Source organism: Alligator mississippiensis, chromosome 1, assembly GCF_030867095.1.
Source record: "Alligator mississippiensis isolate rAllMis1 chromosome 1, rAllMis1, whole genome shotgun sequence".
Taxonomy (NCBI): Eukaryota; Metazoa; Chordata; order Crocodylia; family Alligatoridae; genus Alligator; species Alligator mississippiensis.
In genome coordinates, this window is record NC_081824.1 from 24,028,726 (window position 1) to 24,054,709 (window position 25,984).

Consider the following 25,984-nt stretch of genomic DNA (forward strand, 5'->3'; position numbering starts at 1 on the left):
CTGATCCTGAATCTCATGTACTCAGCCAAGGACGTCCATGCCCATATACTTGGGCACAGCCCCATGAAGCCTGACTCTGGCCCCTGCACACCACATCTCAGTGGCCAGAGCCTGGACCCCAGCATAACCTCCCACCACCAAGCAGGAGTCAGTGTGGGTGGCTCACTTCTGGTGGGTCAGGGTGGCAGAGTGAAGAACATAAGAACTCGGCCTATATGGAGGCAATCCTGTGACCCCCATTGCTTGGCCACTGGTGGCAAGTACCTGGGCCATAGGCATTTGGGGTACTGCAAAGCTTTTTTGGCCCACAGCTACAGGGTCCCAAAGTACTAGAAGGGGAGGGGGGCATGGGAGGGCACTGAACATCCACAATGGAGTGTGCTTACTTCTGGAAGACTAGGACTGTGTATGGGGGAGGGTTCATGGTGACATGGCAGAGGTTTGGGGGTGTGCTTGCCCATGCCCAGTAGGTAATCAAGAGTGACCTGGGTGCTCAGCTGCACTCAGCAGTCTCCAGAAGCCTGGTTAGCTCATGGGGCTTTTAGGGAGGCATGCAGGAGTGCCCCCAACCTTCATGCTTTGTCCAATGCAGGCAGCCTGTGTGCTCACCCCACCACCAAAGGGTGGACGTACATTCTGTTCACTACTGATCTAAGGCAGCCTGCTTACAGAAAACCACATAACTTAGATCAATGTGAACATCTGTACCTAGCCTTAAAAAGGTAAATGTATATTTTTCTCTCAGCTTGTTTATTTATATATGGCTTTGGATCCAATAAAGCTAATTGGCAATATAAATTTAACCATATTTTATATATTGGTTTATCTGATGCTTTCTTATCTTAATATTTCTTCAATTTGTGCATGATATTTATTTTGTTTTTGTGTGTGTGGGGTATGATTCTCAAAAATAAACAGCATGAATCTCTTATTCTTATTTGAAGAATAACTAGCATGAATCTGTTTTTCATCATTTTAATTATCGTATCATTGCATATCAGCTTTCATTTAAATGAATATAGTAACATTCATTTCAATGTAAGTGTAATTATAACCAGTGTCACATGCTAGTTTCTAATCTTGAATAAAAAAATCACAACACTACAGGCAAATGTCCTTATTTTCCAAAAGATCAAAAAGTGATAAACATAGTTGCTAGAAAAACAGCTAAAAACTAGCTGGACAAGTTGACTATGACTCAGATGAGAAGCCATTTTGGCTTTGATTTTTTAAAACTTCTTAATATGCTACTAAGTTTGAAAGAAAAACCAAAACCTTACTGATTTTAATGGCATAAAGCAGAAGGCAAATATATATAAAGTAGGGTTGTGCAAAATTTTATTGGCTGTTTCGTTTTGATGCTGTTTCAACTCATTTCAAGCTCGAAACAGCGAAATTGAAATGAAATGAAGGGCTTCAAAACATTTCAAAACTTTTGAAATGTTTTGAGTTTTGAAGCTGAAGCTGGACTTGCCTGCAGGGAAACATAAAGTAAGGAGAGGGAGGGGGAAGAGGGGGGAAGGACTGCTCTTATATTGACTGTGACTGTTTGGCTGCCTGGGATGCTGCTGGTGCTACTGTGCTGCTAACTAAGTTATTACCTGTTGTCATTTAAAGTGGTGGACCAGCCTGAGACTGTAGGGGAGGAGAAGACCTCATTGGGACACATTACCATGTTATGTAGAGGTCCCAGCACCAGTGAGGGCGCACCTTAACACACACACACACACACAGTCACGTGTCACAAGTTTTGCTTGTCAGCAGGTTGAGGTGCAAGTTCCCAGAAACTCCTGCACCTATCTCCTTGAAATCTGGCAGGCTTCATGGCCTCAGCAGGGGCTACCATGCCTGCAGTTTTCACCCTGTTGTGCTTTAACACACACACGTGACATGAGTTTTGCTTGTCAACAGTGTGAGGTGCTGTTTCCCAAAACCCCTGCACCTATCTCCTTGAAACTTGTCAGGCTTCATGCCCTCAGAAGAGGCTACCATTCCTAATCTTTTCATCCAAATCTCCCAACAAATGACAAAGCTATAGGCAGTTTTGCACTTCTCCATGATAGCCTATGCGCGAAATTTTGAAACCGTGTTGAAACAGCAAAACAGTTTCGACGAAATGAAACAGAACAGTGCTTTTGAAACAAAACAAAACTCAAAATGAAACACTGTCCCATTGAAATGGTGAAACGTAAGTCAAAACAAAACAATGCTGTTTCACACAGCCCTAAATAAAGTAATCAGAAATGAAAAATAAATAAAAAAGAAACCAGGATTAATACACAGTTATTGTGAAAATAAAAAATCAAACTTAGTTCTGGTCTCAGTTCACTGGCTTTAACTCCTAAGAAAAAAAAGTAAAAATATGTTTTGAGAGAAGGAACCTCCAAATTTGTCTTTTAGTCAAGTAAATATGAAAAGGCTGCTAAGTGCTTCTTATTGTATACATACCACTGATGGCTTACAAGATGAATTTAGATCTTGGTATTTTTTAAAGTGAGTTTAATGTGAAGATGGAACCTCTTTTCTCCATGTTATCTTAGTTCTTAGGTTTTTGGACAGTGTTGTCTATTGAGACTCAAGAAATTTGGGTTCTGTTCACATCTCTGCCAGTGACTGGCCATGCAAGTTAGGGCAAGCCACTTCACTTTCTTGTGTCTCAGTTTCTCTGGTTACCCATGTTATTCTGAAGTTAGCCAGAAGGTATGGGAGGGTGGCATGTTAGGGTGTAAGTAGATGAAGCAATATTTCCTGTTTACATTGATGCAACTACATTTGTGTTTGCATGACCCAGGATTTCCTGCTGCTCTAAAGTCCATTTAGTGCCTTAAACTAACACTACTCAGAGATATGTTAATTTGCTGCGCTCTCTAGTTACGCTGCTGCAACTGTGGATTTGTTCATGCAAACAGCCAGAGACTCCAAAGACTTCTAATTAATCCCCTTTGCTATGATGGGACACTGTGTTCTGGCCTCTAGCCAGTAGGTGCCTCTGTTTATTCTTTTTTACCCTCTTTCAATCCTCACTCCTCCCTCATAGCATGCACTTCAGTTTGGGATGGGTCTGCTCAGACCAATTATTATTTTAAAATGGGGGAGACAAATAATCCCTTATTTTTCTATCCCCTCTTCTAGTGTATGTCTCCACCCCCACCCATGTACCCTCCTGCCCTCCCACCCGCTCATGTACCATCCACCTGTGACCCCCACAACCCCTGTTGTGTGCTGCCACTGCAGTGGACATAGCTCCCAACGATGGCTGCAGCATCACCATAATGGTAAGTTTTTTACAAGTAGTTTGAAATGTTGGAGTGAGTAGTTACATGACTTCCTTCAGTATTGCAAACCTTCTGAACTTCATCACATTCCATTTCAGAACCACGACTAAAAGTCCAGAGGCAGGATGCTGCTTGCCAGACCCAACGCCCAGGATATGCAGCATTCTGGTTGATATTTAGGTAATATGTCCCACAGATGTTATGTATGCGTTTGGGGGGGTGGGGGGAAAGTTCTGGTTTTTGACTGTGCACCAAACCCCCCTCCTCTTCCATTTCTTCCTTTTTCCCTCTCCTCACAGAAAACTTTCATGGGCAGAACTCGCTGGGGGCAGCAACCAACCCACAGACAAGTGATGAAGAGAGAAGAGTAAAGATAGTGAAGAGGAGTAGAGTGAAAATATTTTCAGATTTTTAATTTTTTTTACATTTGGTATATATATTATATTGTTAAGTTGTATATAGTTATTGTTAAAGCTGCAGCATTTTCAGTAAAGTGTTTTATTTTTGTTCTATATATGTGTCATGTTTTCTTTGGGGTGGGTGGGCGGGTGGCTGGTTGGGTTGTTTTTTGGAGACTGCACCTATCTCAGTCTGGTGGGGATGTTGTGCTTCTGAGGGTTTTATGGAGTCATGGCATTCTGGAAAGAGTTGCAAAGAGTTGCAGGGTGGACTGTTATCAGAGGGAGGGAGGTCAAATGCTTGTTAAGTGCTAGCTAGGGTATGGTGCAACCAGCATGTCTTGTAAGAAAAAAGACTAAACAACCCCACCCACCACCAGCGGCAAGCAGGCAATCTGCAAACCTTCTCCATGCATGGACCTCCCAGGGCCTTTAGCTTTTAGCAGGTCTTTAAAGACTTTAGTAAGTCTTTAATACATTATAATGCATTTCATATGCATGATCACCGAAGGGGGTGGGGGGCTGGGGTTAACTCCTGCTGTCACAGCTCCAAAACAGCTTCTTCTTTTTTTCTGAGTTTTTTCTTTGCAGGCTGTACTGTTATGGGAGGTGCGATGCAAACATGATTCTTTTTTCAATGTTTTCTTTGCAATGCAATGTTTTCTTCACAAAATCCTGCATGCAGCACCTTTTGTAGCCGGGTTTGCACACCACCCCCCTCCTCCCAATTCGGCTTCAACCCACTCACCCCCTACAGAAAGCTCATCAGATTTTGTTCAAGATTGTTTAGTCTTCCCTTGTCATATCTCTTCTCTCAGCCTTCTCAAAGGACAGGGAAAAGGTGGAGGGAAACAAGGAGCAGCACTCCCAAGGCAGCCCAGGGTAATCTCTTCAGCTATCTGTAGGCCTCTGCAGAATCAAGTGTATTCAAAGAAAGCATCATTGTGGGAGAACATATTTTCCTCCAAATTCAAGAAATTTGTAATACCTCCTTCTCCTATAGTAGGTATTGGCATGTCCTCATCAGATGGGTCTCAGCTAAGCAGGGAGCTGCTAATTAGCTAAGGCCAGGGGTTCAAAAAGCACTCTGCTCCCTATAGAGAGGCCAGAAGTGTTAGCAGCAGATTGCTATCCCCAGACATATTATTGAGGTGCCTGGAGGGGAAGCCAACCAATCTGAAATGCGGGCCTTGACCAGCTTTGTGTCTAGTCTGGAAAGCTACTCCACTCCTGCCCTTGGCCGGCTGCTAACTGCTCCCCGGGCTCCCTGGTTCATGCGCTGAAATCAAGCAGGAGCATGTACAAATCAGAATTTTTTGTTCCTCATCTTTATTTTTTTCACAATAAATTGAATTGCAAACAATTTAATTAAAAAATCACAATAAAACTAAAACAGTATAGACATTTTTTTTTTTTACTCAGCAATGCCATTGGTAGTCAACTGGTGAATATTTTTTTTTAAAGTACAGCCATTGTCAGCCATCACAATACAATAGGATAAAACACTGATTCACAGTATTCTCCCATGGTCCCTTGAGTAATCCCCTGATATGATATGGATGGATGGAGGGCTGCATGGTAGGAGGGTGAGAGAGAGGGAGGGAAGGAGGCAGGGAGGCAGGCAGGCAGGCAGCCCGCCTGGTTACTGGCCCTTCCTGGTTACTGATGACCGCAGGACTTTTATGGAGTCATGGCATTACTGGAAAGTTGCAGGGTGGACTGTTATCAGATGGAGGGAGGTCAAATGCTTGGCCAGTGCTAGTGTGCAGCCAGCATTTGATTGCAAGAAAGAAGACTAAACAAACCCACTCACAGAGCTTAGTTAGTGAGGGAGGGCCCCCCGGGCACAGTCCCCTAGGGCTCTGTTGAGAAACCTGTGGAGGACCAGAATCCACACGGTGTGGGCCTGCAAGAGCAGCTCGGACTGGTGGGAGTGAATTGTGCTAACCACTTGGTATGACCAGCAGTGGCTGGAGATGTTCCAAATGATGTTCCAAATGAAAAGGGAGATATTCTATCATATCATCATATCATCTCGATGCTGGGACCCCACATTGTGAGGCAAGACATTAACCTGTGTCAGGCCATCCCACCAGACAAGAGGTTTGCAATGGCTATCATGAAACTGGCCAGCCCATCCAGCCTCTGCTACATTTGGCATGGCTGCCTGCACGGTTGGGCTGGCAACTTGTGTGGTATGCCAGCTGCTTAAGGAGATCACTGCAAACAAAATTATCCACTAGATGAATCCTCAGCAAGTCCTAGATGGCTTTAATGAGAAGGGGTTCCCGAACTGAGTGGGGGCTTTAGACAGCACTCACATCCCAGTGCTGTGCCCTATGTTGTGGGGAAGAACTTTCACAAACAGAAAAGGATATGCTTTTATGCTCCTGCAAGCCATGATGGACCACCAGGGCTGATTCATGAACACTTATCCTGGGTGGGATGGCAGTGTGCATGGTGCGTGCTTGTTCAAAAACTCCTCTGTACCTGGCCTAGTGAAGAAAGTACACTATGCACCTGGTGTGGAGGAGACAGTGATCCGCGGTGTCACCATTCCCCTGGTTATATTAGTGGATGCTGCCTACCCTCTAAAGCCCTGGTATATGAAGCCTTCTGAAGGGAATGCCACCAACCCAGAGAAGCTATTTTTTAACTACCATCTGAGCAGTTTCAGGATGGCTGTGGAATGTGTGTTTGACCCACTGAAAGGGCGATGGAGGATGCTTACGTGCTGGCTTGAGATGGAGCAAAAAAATATCATGGCCTTTGTAGTGGCAGCCTACATACTGCACAGTATCTGTGAAAGCCATGGAGATATTTCCAAGGAGTCATGGGAAGAAGAAGTGTGGCAGGCAGTAGCCAGACAACAGAGACATGTCTGGGCAGCAGCAGCAGTACAGGGACCAAGGAGATACCCTCAAGGAGAGGCTGGTTGGGTAGCTCTTGCATGTGATTATCTGGCAGGATATATTGCTGACAACAATACCTAGGAGTGCTTTGTTCTTTCTCTTGGTTATGTTAAAATAAATTCAATTACACTTTAAATCTGTAGCTCTCTACAGGGGTGTGTGGTGTTATAGATGGAGGGCAGAAGGGAGGACAGTTAGGGAAAGGGGGAGGAAATCGGGACTCGGCTAGGGGTTTGCTGCTTCAAGACTGTGAGTGGTTTGGGGGAGAAGGGCATTACACACCATCACCCACATCTGAATGAGCTCCACCCCATGTAGGTGAAAATGTTAACTATTATAGCTTTTGGTGGGCTAGGTTGGGGGGGAGGGGGGGGGGGAACCAAGCCGAACTGCAACCCACATTTTCAAAGGCATTCCAAAAACATTTATAAAACATTTCACAACACAGTTCCAAAAGCCATATGTGGCACTGCACAAACAGACTGACGGTGTACCTGGGCAGGGAACCTGAAGGTTCCAATGGAGACCCCCATTGGAAACTGTACAAAGATCAATGAGCTTGGGAATGCTGGGAAATGTAGTCCAAAAAACAAGAGGGAAAAAAAAGCCAGAAGAATTCACCACCACCAACATCAACAGCAATCGCCAATCAACCAGGCGGCAACAAACACTCACCCACCCACCCACCCGCTACTCTAAAACCCAAATATTTTATGATATCATAGCAGTTATCATAACAGCTATAGCAAATGAAAGAAAAAGCACGTATATTTGTAACATGGTGGGATGGGAAGGGAAAGGAACAGGAGGGGAGGATTCAAGTGGCTTGTCTTTCGGATTGGGATGGGGTCTTTGGGATCATGTACTGACAGAGAGAGACCAGACTAACCAAGCATAGGTGGGTTCAAGTGACAAGGATTTGGGCCGACCATGACTGTGCCCAGGGGAGACTCACAGTGAGAGTCAGGACTGCCCAGTGAGAGTCTGAGGGGCAGGGACTGGGGAGCCTGGGTGGTTTACATGTGCCTCCTGCTGTAATACATTAGGAAAGGCATTACAGGGGGTAAATTGGTATTTGTCTCACCCTACTGAAATCTGCAGGGAATGACACACGAGGCTCAACTCGCTCAAAAGTGCCATTTGTGTGAACAAAAATGCACCGCATGGAAAAAAAGCTCTGCTAAAATTTTCAGGTGCTACACACGCCCTTAAAGACTCACTAGTTCATAAAGGAATACATTTTCATTGGCAACAACCTGCTTCATCAGATGGTATGAAAGGACTGGCAACGAGAGAGGATTTTATATAGAAAGGAAAGGGACAGGGAGCGGACCCATTTAAGGGAGGTGAAGAGTTAGTTGATAGGATCAATTGAGATGAATAAGGCAGTTAACACCTTGAGGAATACTGGAGTTAACAGCTCCAGTCCACATAGTGGGATAAGGATTTATAGTTCCTGATGAGACCAGAGTTCACAAAATTCACTCTGTAGGTGCTTTCTTTTTTCTTTGACGTTGGGTTCAAGTTACTTTTTAAAAGCCCTTTTGTTTAAGAACAGCTATTCTTTGGTCAATGATGTGATATCCAGGGAAGTTAAAATGTTCTGCATAGGGTTTTTGTGTGTTCTAGAAACTAAGTTTGAATTGGTATCCATCCACTCCTTTACACAGGGATTGCCCTGTCTGGCCAATGTACATTGGAAACAGGAAACGGCATGTATCAGGAGTAGCCAACCTCTCCACAGTTCACTCACACCCCAATTTCCAGCAGTTCATTTGGGGGCAGGTATACATCTTTTGCAAGTTAATACAGTTTTACTAAAGTTGTCCAATACTTGCCATAATAATATATTGTATTTGGTTGCGTATATCTTTTCTATCTTGGTTTGGGTTGAAATTTGGCATATAAAGGTGTCTTTCTCAGGCTTACTATTTTTGGATGGTTGTTTTTGTGAGGAAAACAAAACCCCAAAACAACAACACTCGCCTTCCCCACTGTTTTGGCCTAGTTAAAAATCCTTGAAACTTTTCCTGGAGATGCTCTACTATCCACATGGTTTGGAGCAGAGATTTAACATTTGGCAGAGGAATGGCATTGCTGTGAAAATCCATGCACATTTAGCTGAGGTATAGGCCCTTGAAAAATCTTAGTTCCTACAGGTTTTCAAGGAATTTCCTATATCTTCACAGCCTAATTCTCAGAGACTGTACTGATCATGCTCCTACTTAAGATAGGGCAGGACTTTTCAGTGATTCTAATTCATAGTTGTTTTGAGCTATGCAGATAGTTGAAGACAATCCAAAATATTAGGAGAAGCCTGGGGCAGGCTGAGCAGAGAAGACAAGAACCAAAGGAAAGAAGACTGGGATCTAATGACAATGAAGAACATGAATGGAGGGCTGATTGGAAGTTTTGGGGAAAAGAATCAGATGACAAGCCAAGATGCAAGGAAGGTGAATGAAATCTGAAGGGTAGTAGTGACCTGGGTGCAAAAGCTTAATGGTTGAGTAAAAGACTGGGACTGGAATTGAGTAGGGAATCCAAGAACTGTATTTAGGAGACTGGTACTTGTTGAGCAGACAGACTGGGATGAGAAGTCTTGAGACTAAAGATAAGGACTGCATAGGTGAGGAGCATGGGAATAAGACAAAAAACGCAGGAATGTACAGACAGGATTGGGGCAGGCATGAAGCAATAGGAGAGAGGATGAACAGATGAGCCTGAAACTGTAATAATATTCTTGTAATGAAGGGTTTCTGTGTGTAATTTCATATACTTCAATCACATGCTCTCCCTTTAATCTTCTTTTTGGGTCAACCATTCTGTTTCAGTCTTTCTTAATAGAAGTTTGCCATACCCTAACAGGTTCTCACCATCTTTTTCTGAACCTGCTCTTCATTATTGGACATTCTTCTTTACTAGCAAGAGAAACTAAGGATTGGGTGTTCATAGGAAAGGAACTGAATTCCTACCTTCCTCTACTGCAAAACAGGGCTAAAGCACGACGCAGCTTCAAGTTGCTGCTGTTTTATGGCTATGCTAATTTTCAGAGCCATGAGACATCTGAAGCTTCAACTGAAAGGCAATGCTTCTTTTGCTCAGCACTTCTGAAGAAAAAACACAGGAAAAAAATCTCCTGTTCCATATACAACTGATTTGCTGCTTAGATACCAAGGCCATGAATTGTTTGAATGAAGAGGGTTAAGATACTGTTAGAAGCAACTTATAAAGTGCAACTCAATCACCAATTGCAGGGGCGCTGAGTATTAAAAGCAATGGAGGGGGAGTAATTCCTTTTCAATTGTCAACATAAAAATCTCTCCTGAGCGATGTAAAGATCTGATGAAAGCTGAATATGTAATTGGACTCACAAACCTGGGCCCACAATTGGGAAGTGGAATTGGGAAGCCCATAACCTTAACGATATAGAAGACTAATGAAAATATTTCACAAATGACAGTTGTTTTGTCTTTTCTGTGTGTAATCTTATGCCTCAGCTCCATTTAAAGAGGCATTACTTAGGAACATATCCATTAAAATCATGTATTATTTTTAAATGGCACACCATAAGGAAATTCTTTCATGAACCTTAATACTCTTTTACAGTATGAACCTTGAAATGAGCAGGGGTATGCCATTTGGACCTATGCTTGCAGGTTTTTGTAATAAAATTCAACTAAGGAACATAAATTAAGTCATCATTATTTTACTTAAAAAATCTTCAACTTCATTGGAAGTCAGTGTATTTCTCTTTCAGTTCCTTTCTGGCACTAGTGCTGCATTTTTGTTTACCCAATGACAGTGCATACAGTAAACTGTCCATATAGTGCTGACATGAGTAGGGCCAAATGCCAACTGGTACTGTATACAATACAGTCCCTCTGGGACACGTTTAGTAAATGAGCATGTTCCTAATTAAGGGTTCCTCTGCTAGGATTAACCAGTTGATATTTTGCCATATAAATCAATAGTAATTTTTTTCCAAGTGAACCTTTTTTTTCTTCCTTTTTCTTTCTTTCTTTCCCTCTTTTTTTCTTTTCTTTTTATTTATTTATTTTTAATTTTTTTTTTTTTTGCTGAGGGAGCTATTCACCCTTTGCTGGGAGGTCAATATTTTAGGTAAGCAATTAATTTGACCTACATTTTATGAATTCAGATTCAAAACACAAACAACAGATGGCGTCACTCTATAGTCCTGAACCTATATTTGGTTGGTGTAATCCACTCATCACTGCTGGAATTCAAGCCCTATAGACGTACAATGACCTGTGAATTTCTTTTCTACATAATCTCAAAAATAACTTGTCAGATTTAACAGACATAATAATATTGGGTTATTTAAAGTTACAAGGAGGAATATTATGATACAATGGCCATTCTGTCACTGTTAATAGCTACCATGACATTGAAGCTATGGGCACAGTAACCTCATACTGGGCAGTACCTCATTAAGAGTGACCAAAAGAAATGAGGCTACTCTCCAGATTATGGCCTTTACCAATAAGATCCTGCAATTACTGTGGACTGCCCCAATTGTTATTTGTTTGAATGGGCATTGCTGGGCTGGGCCTGAGAGGATTTGGCTTTTAATTAGGTAATTAGAAATCCCTAATTATAGGCTGATAATCTTTCTAGTATCTCTTCTTAACTTTGGCGCCAACTAGATCAAATGACTTGGACTTATCCTGATCCTTCAAAAATGAGATTTTTCTTTCAGAGATAAGAGTTGTAGTCTATGGATCATGAGTGTAAAGATTATTATTATTTCATAAGCAGCTTGAGACAGTCAATAAAGTTAGTTTTTAATGCTGTAACACACAGACACAGTTTATGATGCTCTGTGTAGCCATTTGTAGTCAAATCTGAACCTATACAAAAGGATGCAATAATAAAGTATGTGGGGACACTATCAAGCACTCATAGTAATTTCTTGAATTGTGCAGCAAGATGATGCCCACACTTATTTTATCAGATACATAGGAACTGAGCTTCCTCTAAGTTACACTGTTGTAAAAGAGAGTGTGAAATGTAATTTTACAGTATTTACTGACAAGGTGGTGTAACCCTTCTGCTAGGCACCGGTCAGCAGCGCAAGAGCCGGGTTCACATTTGGGGTACCTCATAAATTTATACCCATGGCTCGAGCCCCCATCCAGAAATCTGGGAACACTAAGTGAATTACTCGGGTGATCTGCAAAAACAAAAAACCTCTCCTCGCAAGCAGTATAATGAAACCTCCCCAGATTTAATATGGAAAGAAGGAAAAAAAACACCGAATGCAATGTGAAACACTACTAACTACACAACATAGTCTACAGGTTGTGCTGCATCAGGGAGAAGCTGCTTGAGAGTGTGGGTCCTTTGGTGGTGCCAGGGACCCCTCGCTGCTCTCAGAGGATAGCGGCATGGCAATCTTTGCTTCCATGGAGAGGCTGTATATGTGTGTGGGGAATGACTGTGGCTCTGGACAGCATGCATGCACCCCACACTTCTGGGCTGGATTATGTGTTATTTAGAGACTGAGGCTCAAGAGTCTCCAAGAATAGTTATCTTCCATATATAAAAAGGGCTTAGCCTGTCTGCCTGTCTGTCCATAAGGCACTTGGAGCATTCTGGTTGTCTCGGAAGATAATCACAATTCTTATTGAAACAACCAATCAGAGTACTCTGCATAGGCAGAGTGCTTCACTCAGAGACAGCAAGCAGGATGCTGGCAGAGTGGGACAGAGGGACAAGCTCCCCCACCCACTCCTGGGAGGCAGCAGCATTGTGGGGTGATGGGTGGTGATGCTCTGTCCCTGCCTGCCACCCACCCCCACCCGGTCATTCTTGATGGGCAATTCACTAGTTCAGGGGGTTTCAACATTTTTAGCCCAAGTATCCCTGGCCGCTAGATGCAGAGCAGGAGTGGCACAAGCCAGATGCCGAGCTGGGGGCATGGCATGTGACTGGATGTGGAGCAGAGAAGCAGGGCTGGCACGCAGGCAGGTAGAGGCAGAGTGCTGCTGCCTCTCAGTAGCAGGGCTGGGGCAGGGCAGGAAAGCTCACTGGACTGGAGTGAGGACAGTGGTGCCCCTCTGCAGGGTAGGGAAGCTCATCAGGCTGGTGGGTCACGGTGGCGACCGTCGCATGCAAGCTTTCCCACTCTGCAGAGGGGCACCACTGCCCTAGCCCTGCCCTGGCCCTGCTCCTGGGAGGTGGCAGCGCTCCGTCCCCACCTGCCCATGTGTACCACCTAGGGCCCTTCCAAGTTCCTCCTAGGGTATGTATACCCCCAGTTGACAACCCCTGCACTCGTTATTATATAATAGTAGAGGCTAAATCCTAAAAATTCTGCTGAGTTATAAGATGGGTGGCTCTTATGAAACATGGCAATAGAGTTTTTTAAGGAAAAAATCATGTATGATATGAAAATGTCTCAGTTCCTAGTCTCTTTGACAGAAATATGAGTGATCAGGACCTGTTTTTAATGGATATTAATGACATGGATATTACAAGCAAATATGCATATTAGTTTCCAACAATGATGCTAACATTCTGATAAGTTTCACATTCAACACATAAAAAGGGGATCAAGATAATAAATGGGATGAAAAAAACTGCATTTAAAAGGAAACAAAATCTTTTATTCTAAACAGAATTCCAATTAACAGTCCAATTAACAGTACTTCTTGAACAATATGAAGCAGACGCTGGTACAAAGGGGCGCATCCAGATGTGCCCAGTCATGCGGCAAGGTGCACCGCCGCTACTTGTCCCCAGGGAACCAAACGTCCATGAACATCTGGATATGCCCAAAAAGGCTTAACCATGAACAACCTCTGCATAAGCAAGCTCCTACAGAGATTACGGACTATATCCCTCTTTTGGTACGAACCATTATATTTCCAGTGAAGCCAACAAAACTATACTAGTTTATAGCATCTGAGGATCTGCTTCTTTATTTATATTTTTATGTTGATTTATAAACTAAAATGAAATCTCAAAAATTGGTTTCTTCATTTCTAAAACAGATCTCATACATGAAAGCATACTATGGCAGATGAAGTCCACAATTTTGCATTTACATCTCACTGACATTAACAGTATGAAAAGCAAATTTGGGATCATTTCTATGGTAGATTCATATTTCTAATACATTGACTAATTAGAAACAACATTTAAATTATATAAGCCAGCATCTGAGGTAGTGTAAACTGGTATGTTTCTCTTGACTTCTATAGTGCTACTCTGATTTATACTAGCCAAAGATCTGGTCCATAATAGGAAGGTGGAATGAATATACACAACAGCTCTCCTTGCAGTGTAATATTTATCATTCACATGACTGTTTTTTGGTCATGGAAAAATTATTTTATCAGTTTTGGACACCGTTTCCTCTATGGTTAAACCAACTCCAACCAGGATGAAAAAAAGCCATTGTCCTCTGATAGAAGAGTTATGTAATGGGGAAACCACTTCTGCAGGAGACAAACTTGTGGTCAGTTTATTCTTTGTATCCAGAGTAATAGAAAAGGTTTTCTGTGAAGGAGAATTTTTAAAAAGGCATCCATGAATCATTGTTTGCTGGACATAGCAGGAAAGTCTAAGTGAAGGAAGACATCCTTTCATTTAGTTAAGGAAAACCACAGTTCATAATTCTTTCAAAAGAAAACAACGGCTAACCTTGTATTTTTCAGCCGCTGAAAACCAAGTCAGATTAGATTGCAAACTGCTTTGCTATATGATTCTCCAATAAGAGCTATTTTTGGTGGTTATAGAAAAAACAGCTAATTGCAACAGAACTGATCAGAATTTTTTTTTTTTTTTTTAAAGGAATGGGCAGGTTTTGATGAAACCTTGAAGGCGACATATCTCAGAACCAGGATAGAATATGTAATCAAGATTAGATGGAGACCAGAAGGCTTGTCCAGAGAAGATCCACTTTTAAGTGCAAACTGAGAGACTAGGGATTTGAACCTCGATCTCCTAAGTCTCAAATTAATTCATAACCAACAGACCACAAAATCAATCTCTCATTAGTACACAGAATATTATTTATATAAGTAGAATGATCACACTAGTACATTTCAAGAAGATAACCTACAGTAACCTAGAGGTTAGGGCAGTTGCTGGGAATATTGAAAGCACAGAATCAAGTACCTACTCCACCTGAGGTACACTTGGGACTGCCCATTTTTTCATAAAAAAGTTTAAAAGTCTCAGCTGCATACTAATACAGAATGAGAAACGTTTATGCAATCTCAAAATTTTTCTTGGGACAGGTAAAGAGTTTCCAAGCCACCTCTAAACCACAGCAGTGTGTCCAAGTAACCAAATCTGACTATAGTGAGTTGGTCGATTGGCATGCCCTCCACTTTTCTTATTCACCAAACAGTGTATATTTTATATATATCTTTATATTTGAACATCTTTAGAATTACATTATAAAGTTGACCTAACATGAAAGAAGGACCATAACAAATTGAGGAAGATCCCCATGAAAAATAAACCTAAACTGGAGTTTCAACCCAAAAATAGTTCTAGAATTAAACTTTGCAGAGGCGATTATGATAATAGCCCTTGCTTATGGTCTGAACCAACAGCACTGATCTATCTACCACAAAACAGTGAGCTGTTTGAAATCAGAATCCATGTTTTACAAAGGTATGGATCTAACCCGAGTTTCAGAAATGCTGTCTTAAATTCGAAGTTTTCATCATAAAACCACAAATCAACAGAAGCCAACTGGTTTTCTTGTTTTATTAGAAGCCTCAATGTTAACTTCCATTCTTTTAGATTTGAACATCACACCCATCACCGTGGATTATGAACATGGAACCAGTTTGCAGAAAAGTTGCCAGGGTGTGAAAATCTGGGCCAAGTCATAGGTGAACACATTCATTACCTTTGGGATGTTTCTCAGTAGTTTTATTTGCTTTTATATGAAAGAAAGCCAAAGTTGATGGTTTTTAACTAAGTTTCACTTTCTTTGAGTTGTGGGGTTCAATCAAGGCCAGCATTCAAAGCAAAAATCCAGAAGGTAAAAACCTACATGGAATGAAACCAAGAAAGATTTCACATTTGCAATGTTAGGTCCTTTTTGGCTTGGCAGAGTTGCACACAGCGCTAATTATTTTCCTCGAAATCAAAATTGAAACTCTCAGCAGCCAGCATGCAACACTTTACCAGGAAACTGTCTTAACTTTTTAAATATTTTATTGCAAGTATTGGAGGTCTCAACAGAATAATAGTTGTAAGTGGTCAATGGTTAAAACCATCTCAAAACTTCACACTCTGTTCTAAGCCCACTGCAGCCAATAGAAGCCTTTGTGTAGCCTTCAATGAACATGAAATCATGGTCTAAATGCTTTGGGATCTGGACATAATCACTATAATTAAAGCTTGCTTTACAAAGCAAGGAGTAGAGAAACCAAGATGAGGCAGTTCTAGACCCCATGCTTTCCTGTATCTTTAAACTTATCATTTCTACAATTTCCTCCCTCCTGGTTTACATCATCCACCTTTCACAGAATTAGGTGTCTCTTGCCAAAGAGACTCATTAGTGCTCAAGGAACATGCATGTAGTCATCCATTCATCCTCATTAACAGAGTGCTGGTTGCTGTGTGTGGAGGAATGTTAATCCTTTCTCTGGCAGCCTCTGTTTGTGGATCCTTTATTACAGTCAGAGGCTCACTAGATCAGATCATAAATCAAGAAGAACACAGAATAATGAAAGAAGATGAAACAAAATGCTCTCACAAATATGAAGTGTCTTGAAATACTATTGTCTGCAAACCTTAAGTTGTGATGTCACTGCTGATATAAGCTTAACTCTGTGTTACTTTCTTTGACTCCAAAGCAGGGTAGTTAAACAACAGAAAATCCTTAGGCACATAAATATTCCCATTGAAATCAATGGACTAATCAGATATTAGGCTCGCATTGAAACAGCACGCTGAATCAAGGCCCATGCGAATAATACACCACATATGTTTTCTTTGGCAATAGCTCTATTACGTCACCGTCCCCCTAGGCAATAATATCACCGTAGAGTGGAATTAATGCATAAAATCAAGGAACGTGTTTCCTACTTGAAAACCTCTCTTAAATGTCTAAGAATTTGGCATTTTTGGAATGGACTCTAGAAAGTTAGTGAGGCTTTTATTCTTTCCCACTCTTCATAATGCCAATAAAACCCAATATAATATAACTGAATAATTTGGCTACTGCCTTAATGAACAGTACAGCTGGTTCTATCTTTCATTAGGTACTGAAAGCCTAATTAAAAACATACACAAAAAGAGGCACATTTTTCACAGAGAAGCAGAAGAACAGAGATGATTCACAACAGTGTGGTGAGGCACACACAAAGAAGGAATGTTTAGATTATACAACAATTGCACTGTCCAAAAAATCTGTGACCTCTTGAAATTTCTTTCACATTTTAGTTACTAGTTTTAGATGTCGCTTAAATAGGTGAAGTATTTAATTCAAATACCATCCTCCCTCAGGGGCTTTATTACTGCATGTGAAACCCAGGTTTATTTAAATATTATGCTGATATCTAAACTCATCAGTTCCACGGTATGTTCTAAGTTCACAGCTGGACCATTGCTCATTTGAGAGGTTTGCAAACCTTATGAAGTTTTTAGTGAATCATGTCTCTGCAGGAGAGGAAGTACTGAAGACTGCAAAAGAAAACGTATCTATTGCTGATGGGAAACACTCTATGTCTGATGTCTGAATGTTCCTGCACTCACTGGAACCAATAGGGGGTCTAAACTTTGTTTTGGTTTCATAAAATAAACGAGTCAGATGATGCTGTTCAAAGGTACTTTCTTGGCACTGTTTTCTCCAGTGGCATACATAAAGAGAATTGGGTTATATCAGAGGTAAGGAAGTATCTCCCTCATGATCTCATTTTACATTATGATTCTGTGAACTGAAATACCTTGGAGGGAGTCCCAAGGATTACTGTTATAAGAAACATGAGAACACACAGATCCTTTCATGAAAACGATCTATTGAAACATGGAGTTTTGTTAGAAATGATTTTGAAAAAAAAAAAAAGGTGAAAAAAATTAGGGAAAACCCACCATTTTTAGGAGCGTGGGGGTTGGTTTAAAAGAATAGGGAAAATTCACTTTCTCCAAACATTTGTAATGATCCTCCATTTTTCACTAATGCAGTGGAGGAAAAGGTAGAAAAAAATAAAATACATATATTTAAAATATCCCTCTTTTTTGTTTATTTTTACTCACTGGAATAAGCTGTGAAACCATTAAAAAGTAAGAAAAAGTGAAAGACACTTTCTCTTTTATAGACCTTTCTCCCACAAGTTTCTAGTGGCAGCAAGTATCATGCAAGTGAAAGTATTTTTGTTTGTTATTTTGTTTTTTCTAACTAACTAACAAACCGTTAAAAATCATTTGGAGGGTTAGATTGGATGCCCCTTAACTCCCTCCAATCCTATGATTCTATCATTCTATGATTTCATCATCGTATGATTTCCATTTTTTTGGAAGAAAAAAAAGAAATATGTCTAACTAAATTAAACATTTCAAACTAAACTTAATCTCTCCATTTTCTTTCCATTTCTTTTCCTTAAAAAGAAAGAGAGAAAGAAAAATAAACTGAATTCCAGTGAACTCTAAGTTAAAAGTCTATCACTCAGATAAACACTTAGGATATTGCTTCATTATCATAAAATTTAAAAGTACCAATTTAGATCTAGAACCAGAACGTATAACACTCGTCTACATTTTAACGAATTGAATGTCACTGCTGACACTTAAAAAAACATAGAGATTTTTTTAATGAAACCTTTTCAATAAAACATTTTAAAAATCCTAGAAATTCTTCAAATCATAGTATGTTATAACTATTTGGCACCCGTGCCTGGCATAATAAAACATGCAATAAATGTTTGGCCAGACTGCACCTATTTGCAGTTTCCACTATCAGAGGTTTATCACCTCCACCCTCACTGGATCCCTGATGCCATCTAGAAGCACTGGCAAGTCCAGTTCATGCCATACTCCTGTTGGCACAGTCAAGATCTGCCACTGCTTCTTCAGAGAGTTGGTTCGGTTCCTGTGTGGCCCCATGTATGGCCATGCAGACATGACCTTGGCCTTGTCACAGTGTCTTTGGGTCACCAACCTTGTTTGGCATAGGCAAGTGCATGTTGGGAAAGGCGGTGCCGGAGGTGTTTTTGGCTATCCTGTGAATGTTGTCACTATGGTCACCCACCTTATCAACCTGAAGGAGGTCAGCAGCATGGAAAGAGCTCCTTCTTTAGGAAGGAGCTATATAGTCTTCTTTTAGGAGCAGCACACTAAGGTGCCTGCTCCTAAAAGAAAAGAAACTGCCTGGGAAGAGCCCAAAGAGCCAGACAGGAGCCCAGGTGCAGGTTACCATGGTAACCAGCTAATGAGGAAATTAGCCGGCACCTGCACCTTGTCAGCTGGCCGGAAGGGGCAGGGCCCTGGGCCCATATAAACCCCAGGACGGGGTTCTCTGCTGGTGACCAAGGGAGAAGCAGTCTTCTTAGAGCAAGTGAAGGGAAGAGGCCTGACTAAGTTCTGCTCTGGGTAATGTAAAGGGGCTGAGCACACCTTATGTAGCTTGTGTTATGTTATAGCTGTAACATAAGCAGGGGCTTATGTTTTATTTGCCGTTTTATAAGACCGGTGGCGGTCTTATAGACTTGGGTGAAGGTATTTGGGTGAAGGTATTTGGGGAAGGAGGAGGCCTCATTGGGACCCACTGCAGCGTGGGGAGCCTGGCGCCAGAGAGGGCATGGCATTTTGGGGGTGCACAGACCCTGGTGCCAGAGAGGGCGCAGCATTTGGGGGCATAGACCCTGGCACCCAAGAGGGGACACAGCTCTTTGCGGTGCGCAGACCCTAGCACCGAGAGGCATAGAGACAGGGCTGTGGAGAGCCCAGCGCCGAGGGGCGCAGAGACAGGGCTGCAGAAAGCCCAGTGAGGACAAGGGGCTGAATTATAATGAGGCCTAGGCAAAACAATGCCAGTACCATCTGTGAGGCTTGGGGCATGGTAAAAGAGCGCTTGGAGCCACACATATAGCCCATAAGGCTAGGGTGCCCCCAAAACACCCATTGTGAAATGGGACCCACAAGGGGTCCGGGAACCCACGGGGTTCAGACAGTCCATCAAACGGTGTCCAAGAGGACTTAAAGGCAGCCTCCCTATTTTTATATTTCCATCAAAGATGTGGTGGGAGAAAACTGAGGGTGCCCAGCGGACCAAATTGGCATGGTTGAGGGGCCTTAGGAGAACACAGCCGCTCTTGAGGATCCTACCCCATGACACCTCCCCTTCACCCAAACCATGGCCTTTGTCATTGATGGCTGCCAGTCACCACACTAAACACAGGAGATGTCCTGGCCACATCACCGTGCAAGACTCCAATACTCCCTCCACTTCAGCAGAGGTGGTGAAGAGACTCCCCTTTACCCCAGCAATGACTTTTCTGAATTACAGCAGTGGTTACTGCACAAAGTTCATATGCACCTCCCATTTTGACACTTCTTCCACTTCAGGAGAGGGTTTGATGGATTCCAATTTTGGCCCAACGGTGGCCTTTTTGAATTACAGCTGCTGATTGCCGCATGAAGCACATGCACACCTCTTAGCTGTGTTGTCTGTGGCACCACCACATAGGAAAAATGCTGAAGAACCTCCTCTTTGCCCCAGTCATGTCATTTACTTAATTTTCATCAAACAGGATATTTTTTGAAGTAACTGGACACAAGCTCAACCCCCTGTGAGTTTCTGCTCTCTGCTCTTCCTTGGCCTGTAGATGACACTAGAGATGCAGATAAGAAAAGAGCAGATATTTTTGGACTGCCAGAAGGGTTTGGCAGGTGGATTCCTGCCATGTTTTTTGGGTCAAAAGGTTCTTATCTTGTTCACAAAGAAAGACAGGGCTGAGAACCAAATCCATGTTGCAACCTGTGAGCCCAGCTCTGCCTCCCTGGATCAGCAGAGTTTGGCACGACAAGAAAGACTCCCAGGAGCTGTAGGGGTGGTGGGCAAGGTGAAGAGCAAAACTAGTCAGGATCCTGGAGGACTGAGCTGTGCCGTGTGACACTATGTGTAACCGCACAGGTGTTACATATGGTACAAGCAATTGTCACATTTATTTATAGTTTCATAGTAGCTAGGGTCAGGAGGGACCTGAACAGATCATCTAGCCTGACCCCCTGCCACAGGCAGGAATGAATGCTGGGTTCACAAGACCCCAGGCAGGTGATCGTCCAACCTCCTCTTGAATTTGCTCAACGTAGGGGCAAGGACCACTTCCCTGGGAAGTTGGTTCCAGATTTTGGCAACCCTAACTGTAAAATATTGCCCTTTGATCTCTAACCTAAACCTATTCTCCATCAGTTTATTACCATTGTTCCTTGTCACCCCGGGTGGTGCTGGGGAGAAAAGGGCTCCGCCTATTTGCAGTTGATCCCCCCTGATGAGCTTGTAGGCAGCCACCAGGTCCCCCCTCAGCCTCCTCTTGCTGAGGCTGAACAGGTTCAGGTCCTTCAGTCTCTCCTTGTAGGGCCTTCCAAAAGTTGTTGTTGGAAAGAGCTAAGATTTCACTTCATTGCAACGACTGCTTGCATATTCCAGCACTGAAAGGGCATAGTTCTTACTTTCATGGTCCCTCTTGATCCCTGTTTATCCTGGGGAGAACAGTGCATTCTGGAACTGATAGCCTCTCCACTGCAGCTGTGTATACGATGTCTCTGCAGACTAGACCTCTGCTTTTAATATGAAGAACTTACAAGCCGTCCTGTTTGATGCAAATTAAGTGCAAGTCCAAGGATTCTGGCAAATTCCCAGCATGGCCCTCAGTTCAACTTGTAGGTAAGGAATTTTTTTTTTTAAGTGAATTTTTATATCAATCCTTGCATCTATCCTATTCATTTCCTTCCAGCTAGGCCTTATTGTAAACTAGTCATTTTATACCCAACTGTCGTGTAATAGGCTTTATAAAAATAAATGAACTAGTGGAACTAAGCTGAAAAGTAAGTAAAGGTGTTGAGTGTTGAACAAGTTAAAGGGAGAAAAAAAAATCTGTTAATCATTTTATTAGTGTTTTCCTTTCCACAGAAATCCTTGAAAATGCCTGTAATTCTTTACAGCTGACAAGCTGACAATTTTCCAGAAAGGAAAGCCTTTTCAGCTTCTTAACTCCAAATCACAATTGTCTCTTGTTTGGATTATTGAAGAACTAGTTCAGAAACATCCTAAATAGTAAGTGCATGTGCTCTGCATCTTAAAATTAAGAAGTTCCACATCTAAGAAAACTATATTCAAACAAATACTACTCTCAGATGTTAGCTTGTGAGAAGTCTTTTGGGGCTACCTAAGTGACTATGGAACTCATTCTGATCTCACATTGGTTGTAGTAAAGCATTTCTCCACTGGTTTTAACAGAATTACTTCTCATTTAAAAGTAAAGCAGAATCAAGCCCTGTCATTTTCTTTTATGCCCTGTCACTCTCTCTTACTATTGCCATTGTGACAATACACAATTTAACCGAGATATTCTTTGCCTTTGTTTTCTTTATTTAAATATATGAGAACTAGAGTTTGGATGCTAGACTTTGGTGGGCCTTTGGCTTAAGATTTCACTCCTTAGTGGATCCAATGGAGCCCAGATTTCCTGGTACGTTAGGAATGGTGTGAGATTTGTGCATTAATTGAGTACTATCTCTGCCAAGAAGTGTGTGGTGTGTGAGCTGGAGGGAAGCAGCGAGTTGGGTAAGCTCAACATAGTGAGTTTACTCTAGTGTTGGGACTACCTTATTTTGACATTGGACAATAAGCTGTCTATACAGTTTTAAACTGCTCTACACATATGCCATGAAAATATCTAATGTGTGCGTTTTTATAAATCGCTGGATACAGAAATGAACTACTGAGTCCATTAAAAAACAAAACAAAACAAAACAGGAATATAAGTAAGGACTGCTAAACTGATTCATATTAAATAAACAGTTAAAAAAGTAATCAGAAAAAACGAATTAATGTCAGTTTCTTGTCAACAACTAATGAGCATTCATGCCCCACTATAATTTTTTTGGATTACAGCCAAGATTGAAAATAGAATCGTTTTGATAGGAATCAGAAATAAAGTTGCACTGGCTTGAACAGAATTTATGCTGATTCATACTAGTGTAAGTGAGAACAGATTCAGTCCTTTGGCATGTGACACATCACCACATTTGCACAATTATTGACACAGTGTTAGTTCTGTACAAATATTTTTTGATATAGAAAAATCCTCCACCATCTCCCATTCCCCTACCTGAAAAATCTGTGTTTTGCCATGTGGATGATTGTCAGCTGGCATATTTAGAGTCTCTCTACATTTCCTAGGAATTATGCTAAGAAGCATCACAGTGATATCTCCTGCTTCACATAAAGAAATTGTAATGCAGGTAAGGTTTTGCTTGTGGCAGCACTCATACTTGGGTTAGGCTACCCCATGTGGTCAGAACTCATTGTAGTGAAGACATGTCCTAGGAGAGGAGGAGGTTGACTTGGAAGATTATCTGTATAAAATGATTTGGACAGGGATGATCCTGCCTCAGGCGAGGGTTAAACTAGGTGACCTATGAAGGTCCTTTCCAGCCGTAGTTCTCTATGATTCCATGATTCTATGAAGATGTGGTTGCTTTGGAGGAGAAAAGGAGTAGATTTAATTCAATTTCTGATTGGCTAACATATGACAACTCTCACTACGGTATTAGCGAGATTCATTTATAATTTAATCATTGCAAAGATTGAGTTAAAATACAGTAACATTGGTTTATCAACTTTTTTGTGGTTAATGTACCCAATACTCTATTTAGCTCATTATTTTGTAGTCAATATTTTGGACTACATCATGTGTCTCTATATTTAATAGTATCCATCTGAAAGTGAGATTAGTGATTTATTTTGTGGTCCTTGTAGAACTGCAGCACGTCAGCCTAATGACTGAAAACTGTTTTAATTTTTTTTTTCAGAAGAGGATTACATCTTTTTAATAGCTACTGCATGTGTAAAACTTTCAAGACAGCTTTGTTTATTCAACCCAGGCAATGCATTTCAAACTTATAAAACAATGTTGGTTGTGTTTTCTCTCTGGTTTGCTTTATTTTCAGTGAGTTTCAGTAGCTTTAATAATGGTTTGAGAAAAGAAAAGTTGAATATTCTATTCTATCCAAATAATACAAAGAAACAGATTTAAACAAAACCAGAACCTTAGACCCAGAGCTATTTGAATTCCAAGAGGCACAAAGGATTTTAAATTTTAGATACACACACCACTTTTAGATTTTTGGCTGGTTGTGAACTGAAAATGGGCTATCCTCTGTTATCAACTATTTGCCTTTTTACTAAATTACCTCCTTGTAGTTATAAGTAGAATTGATCAGAATAATTTCTACATAGGAATACAATTTACTGGACCAAAGAAAAGCTTCAGGAAATCCATTGTTTGCTGTGGTTTTGATAAATGTTGAACATCTTATTTAACATATTTGGAATGAAAAACTATTTTCTTTTCATTTTGAAACAACTTACCCTTTAAAAAATTATTAAAACAAAAAGTAAAATCAAATATCCAATAAAAAATATGAAATGAAAAGTTGAAACAAAATGTTGCAATCCAAAAATGTTATTTTTCAGAATCTTGGCAGTTAATTTGGACATGTTCATGTTTAGCTCAGATTCAAAATGAAGCCACATTTCAAATGTCAAAATTCTTCATTAAAAGGAATTTCAATTGGCTGCTTCTCTGTGGTTATAAAATTTAAGGTGGGTAAAACTGAATTCTGGCAGCAATATCTGTTTGAAGATAAATTACACAATGCATTATACTTGCCTCTTTTTTCTCTCTGTTCATTGGGCATGTCTACATGTACATTTAGGTGTGCCTAAATTTAACGCATATTACCTTAATGCACATTAAGGCGATTTGGGCTTGCATCTACATGTGCACACATTGAAGCACATTAACACCATGTGCACAGACTGATGTGGGACTAAAGTTAGTCCCATATCAGTCCATACAAAGTGTTAATGTGCCTTGATGTGTCTACACATGTGTTAGTTGCTTTAGCTCTTCAAGCTTAAATTTGATACCTGCTTTTGCAGGTATCACATTAAGGGGCAAATAGCCTAAAATCGTTATTTTTAAGGCACATTAAGGGTGCACATGTGTAGATGTGCACCCTTACTGCGCCTTAAATTGAGCTAAAGTGCTTTAAATCAGCATGTGTAGATGCACCCATTGTCATTCTATAATTTTCCTTCCCAGAGGAATCAGTCTTTGTATGTACCCTTACTATGACTCCAACATAGGTATTTCCTATGAGAATTCAAGAATTCAGGTCTCTATGAAAGGTGAGACTTCCTATTTCTAGTAAAATACACCTTGTTTTGAGTTGAGCTGAACTGGTCAGAAAAATTTTGATTAAACTTCTTTTGTTTGTTGGTCAGAATTTGAATTTGCTGATTTGTTGAAATCAGAACATTTTTATGGAAGTGATTTTATTTCCGTAGCAATCTGTTGGAACCCCTGCCAGTGCCTTTCAGAGACCTGCCAGGTTTCCTTCCAGCTTTCTCAGTTCCTAAGCAACTCTTCTGTCAGACTGCCTCTATGTTTGAACAATATAGCTTCTAAGGTCTGCAGGGTAAGGCAGCCTGCCAGGTGGTCTGCTACAGTCACAGCCTTCACGTTTTCCTGGGACTGTGGCTCTGAGCCAGCCCATCTCAGAGAATTACAGTTCCATTCCCTTTCAATGGACAAGTCTGAAACATTTGGTTTTTATTATGAATCAGAATGAAACTACATTTCAAAATACCTTAATCCTCCATAATCTGGAATCACCTTTCTCTGTATGACTCTCCTTTGAGCCATTTTTTTCCTCTTCTGATTTGCTCCGTCATACACCAGCTGTTTGTATAATTCCAATGGCATCATCCCTAAGAGAACTTGTTCTCATATTAAGTTTCTGGGGAACAACACAAAGTTTTTAAATTAGTTTTTACTCTTGCTCTTTCTTTGGTTTCCATTTGCTACTTCCTCTATTTCCCTTTTTCTCTCTTTCTCTTTCCTATTCACAAGCCTTATACCCTACTGGGTTTTTTCTGAATTAGCTCAGATGGAAGCAAGTCACCTGCAAGGAAGAGGAAAGTGCAGTATCTGGACTCAATGCACTGCTTTCATAATTAACAGGAGGATGTATGTTCAGCTCACTCATTCACTGAGTAGCACTTAGTTCAGGGCAGGAGCTACCAGTTTTAATCACACTGGGCATGTCTACACATGCAATTAATGTGGAACAATAAGCTCTGGTGCTTATTGCACTGGAGTTTATTGCTTCCAGGTGCAGTGTT

At 41.2% G+C, this 25,984-nt stretch overlaps 1 long non-coding RNA gene across 1 annotated transcript; it reads left to right on the forward strand.

Moving 5' to 3' along the window:
* The first annotated feature begins 3,041 nt into the window (after positions 1-3,041).
* Positions 3,042-3,743, forward strand: LOC109284380 (uncharacterized). The gene is made up of 3 exons (XR_002091820.2): positions 3,042-3,275; positions 3,374-3,455; positions 3,575-3,743. It is a non-coding gene; the product is annotated as an uncharacterized LOC109284380 (long non-coding RNA).
* The last annotated feature ends 22,241 nt before the right edge of the window (positions 3,744-25,984 follow it).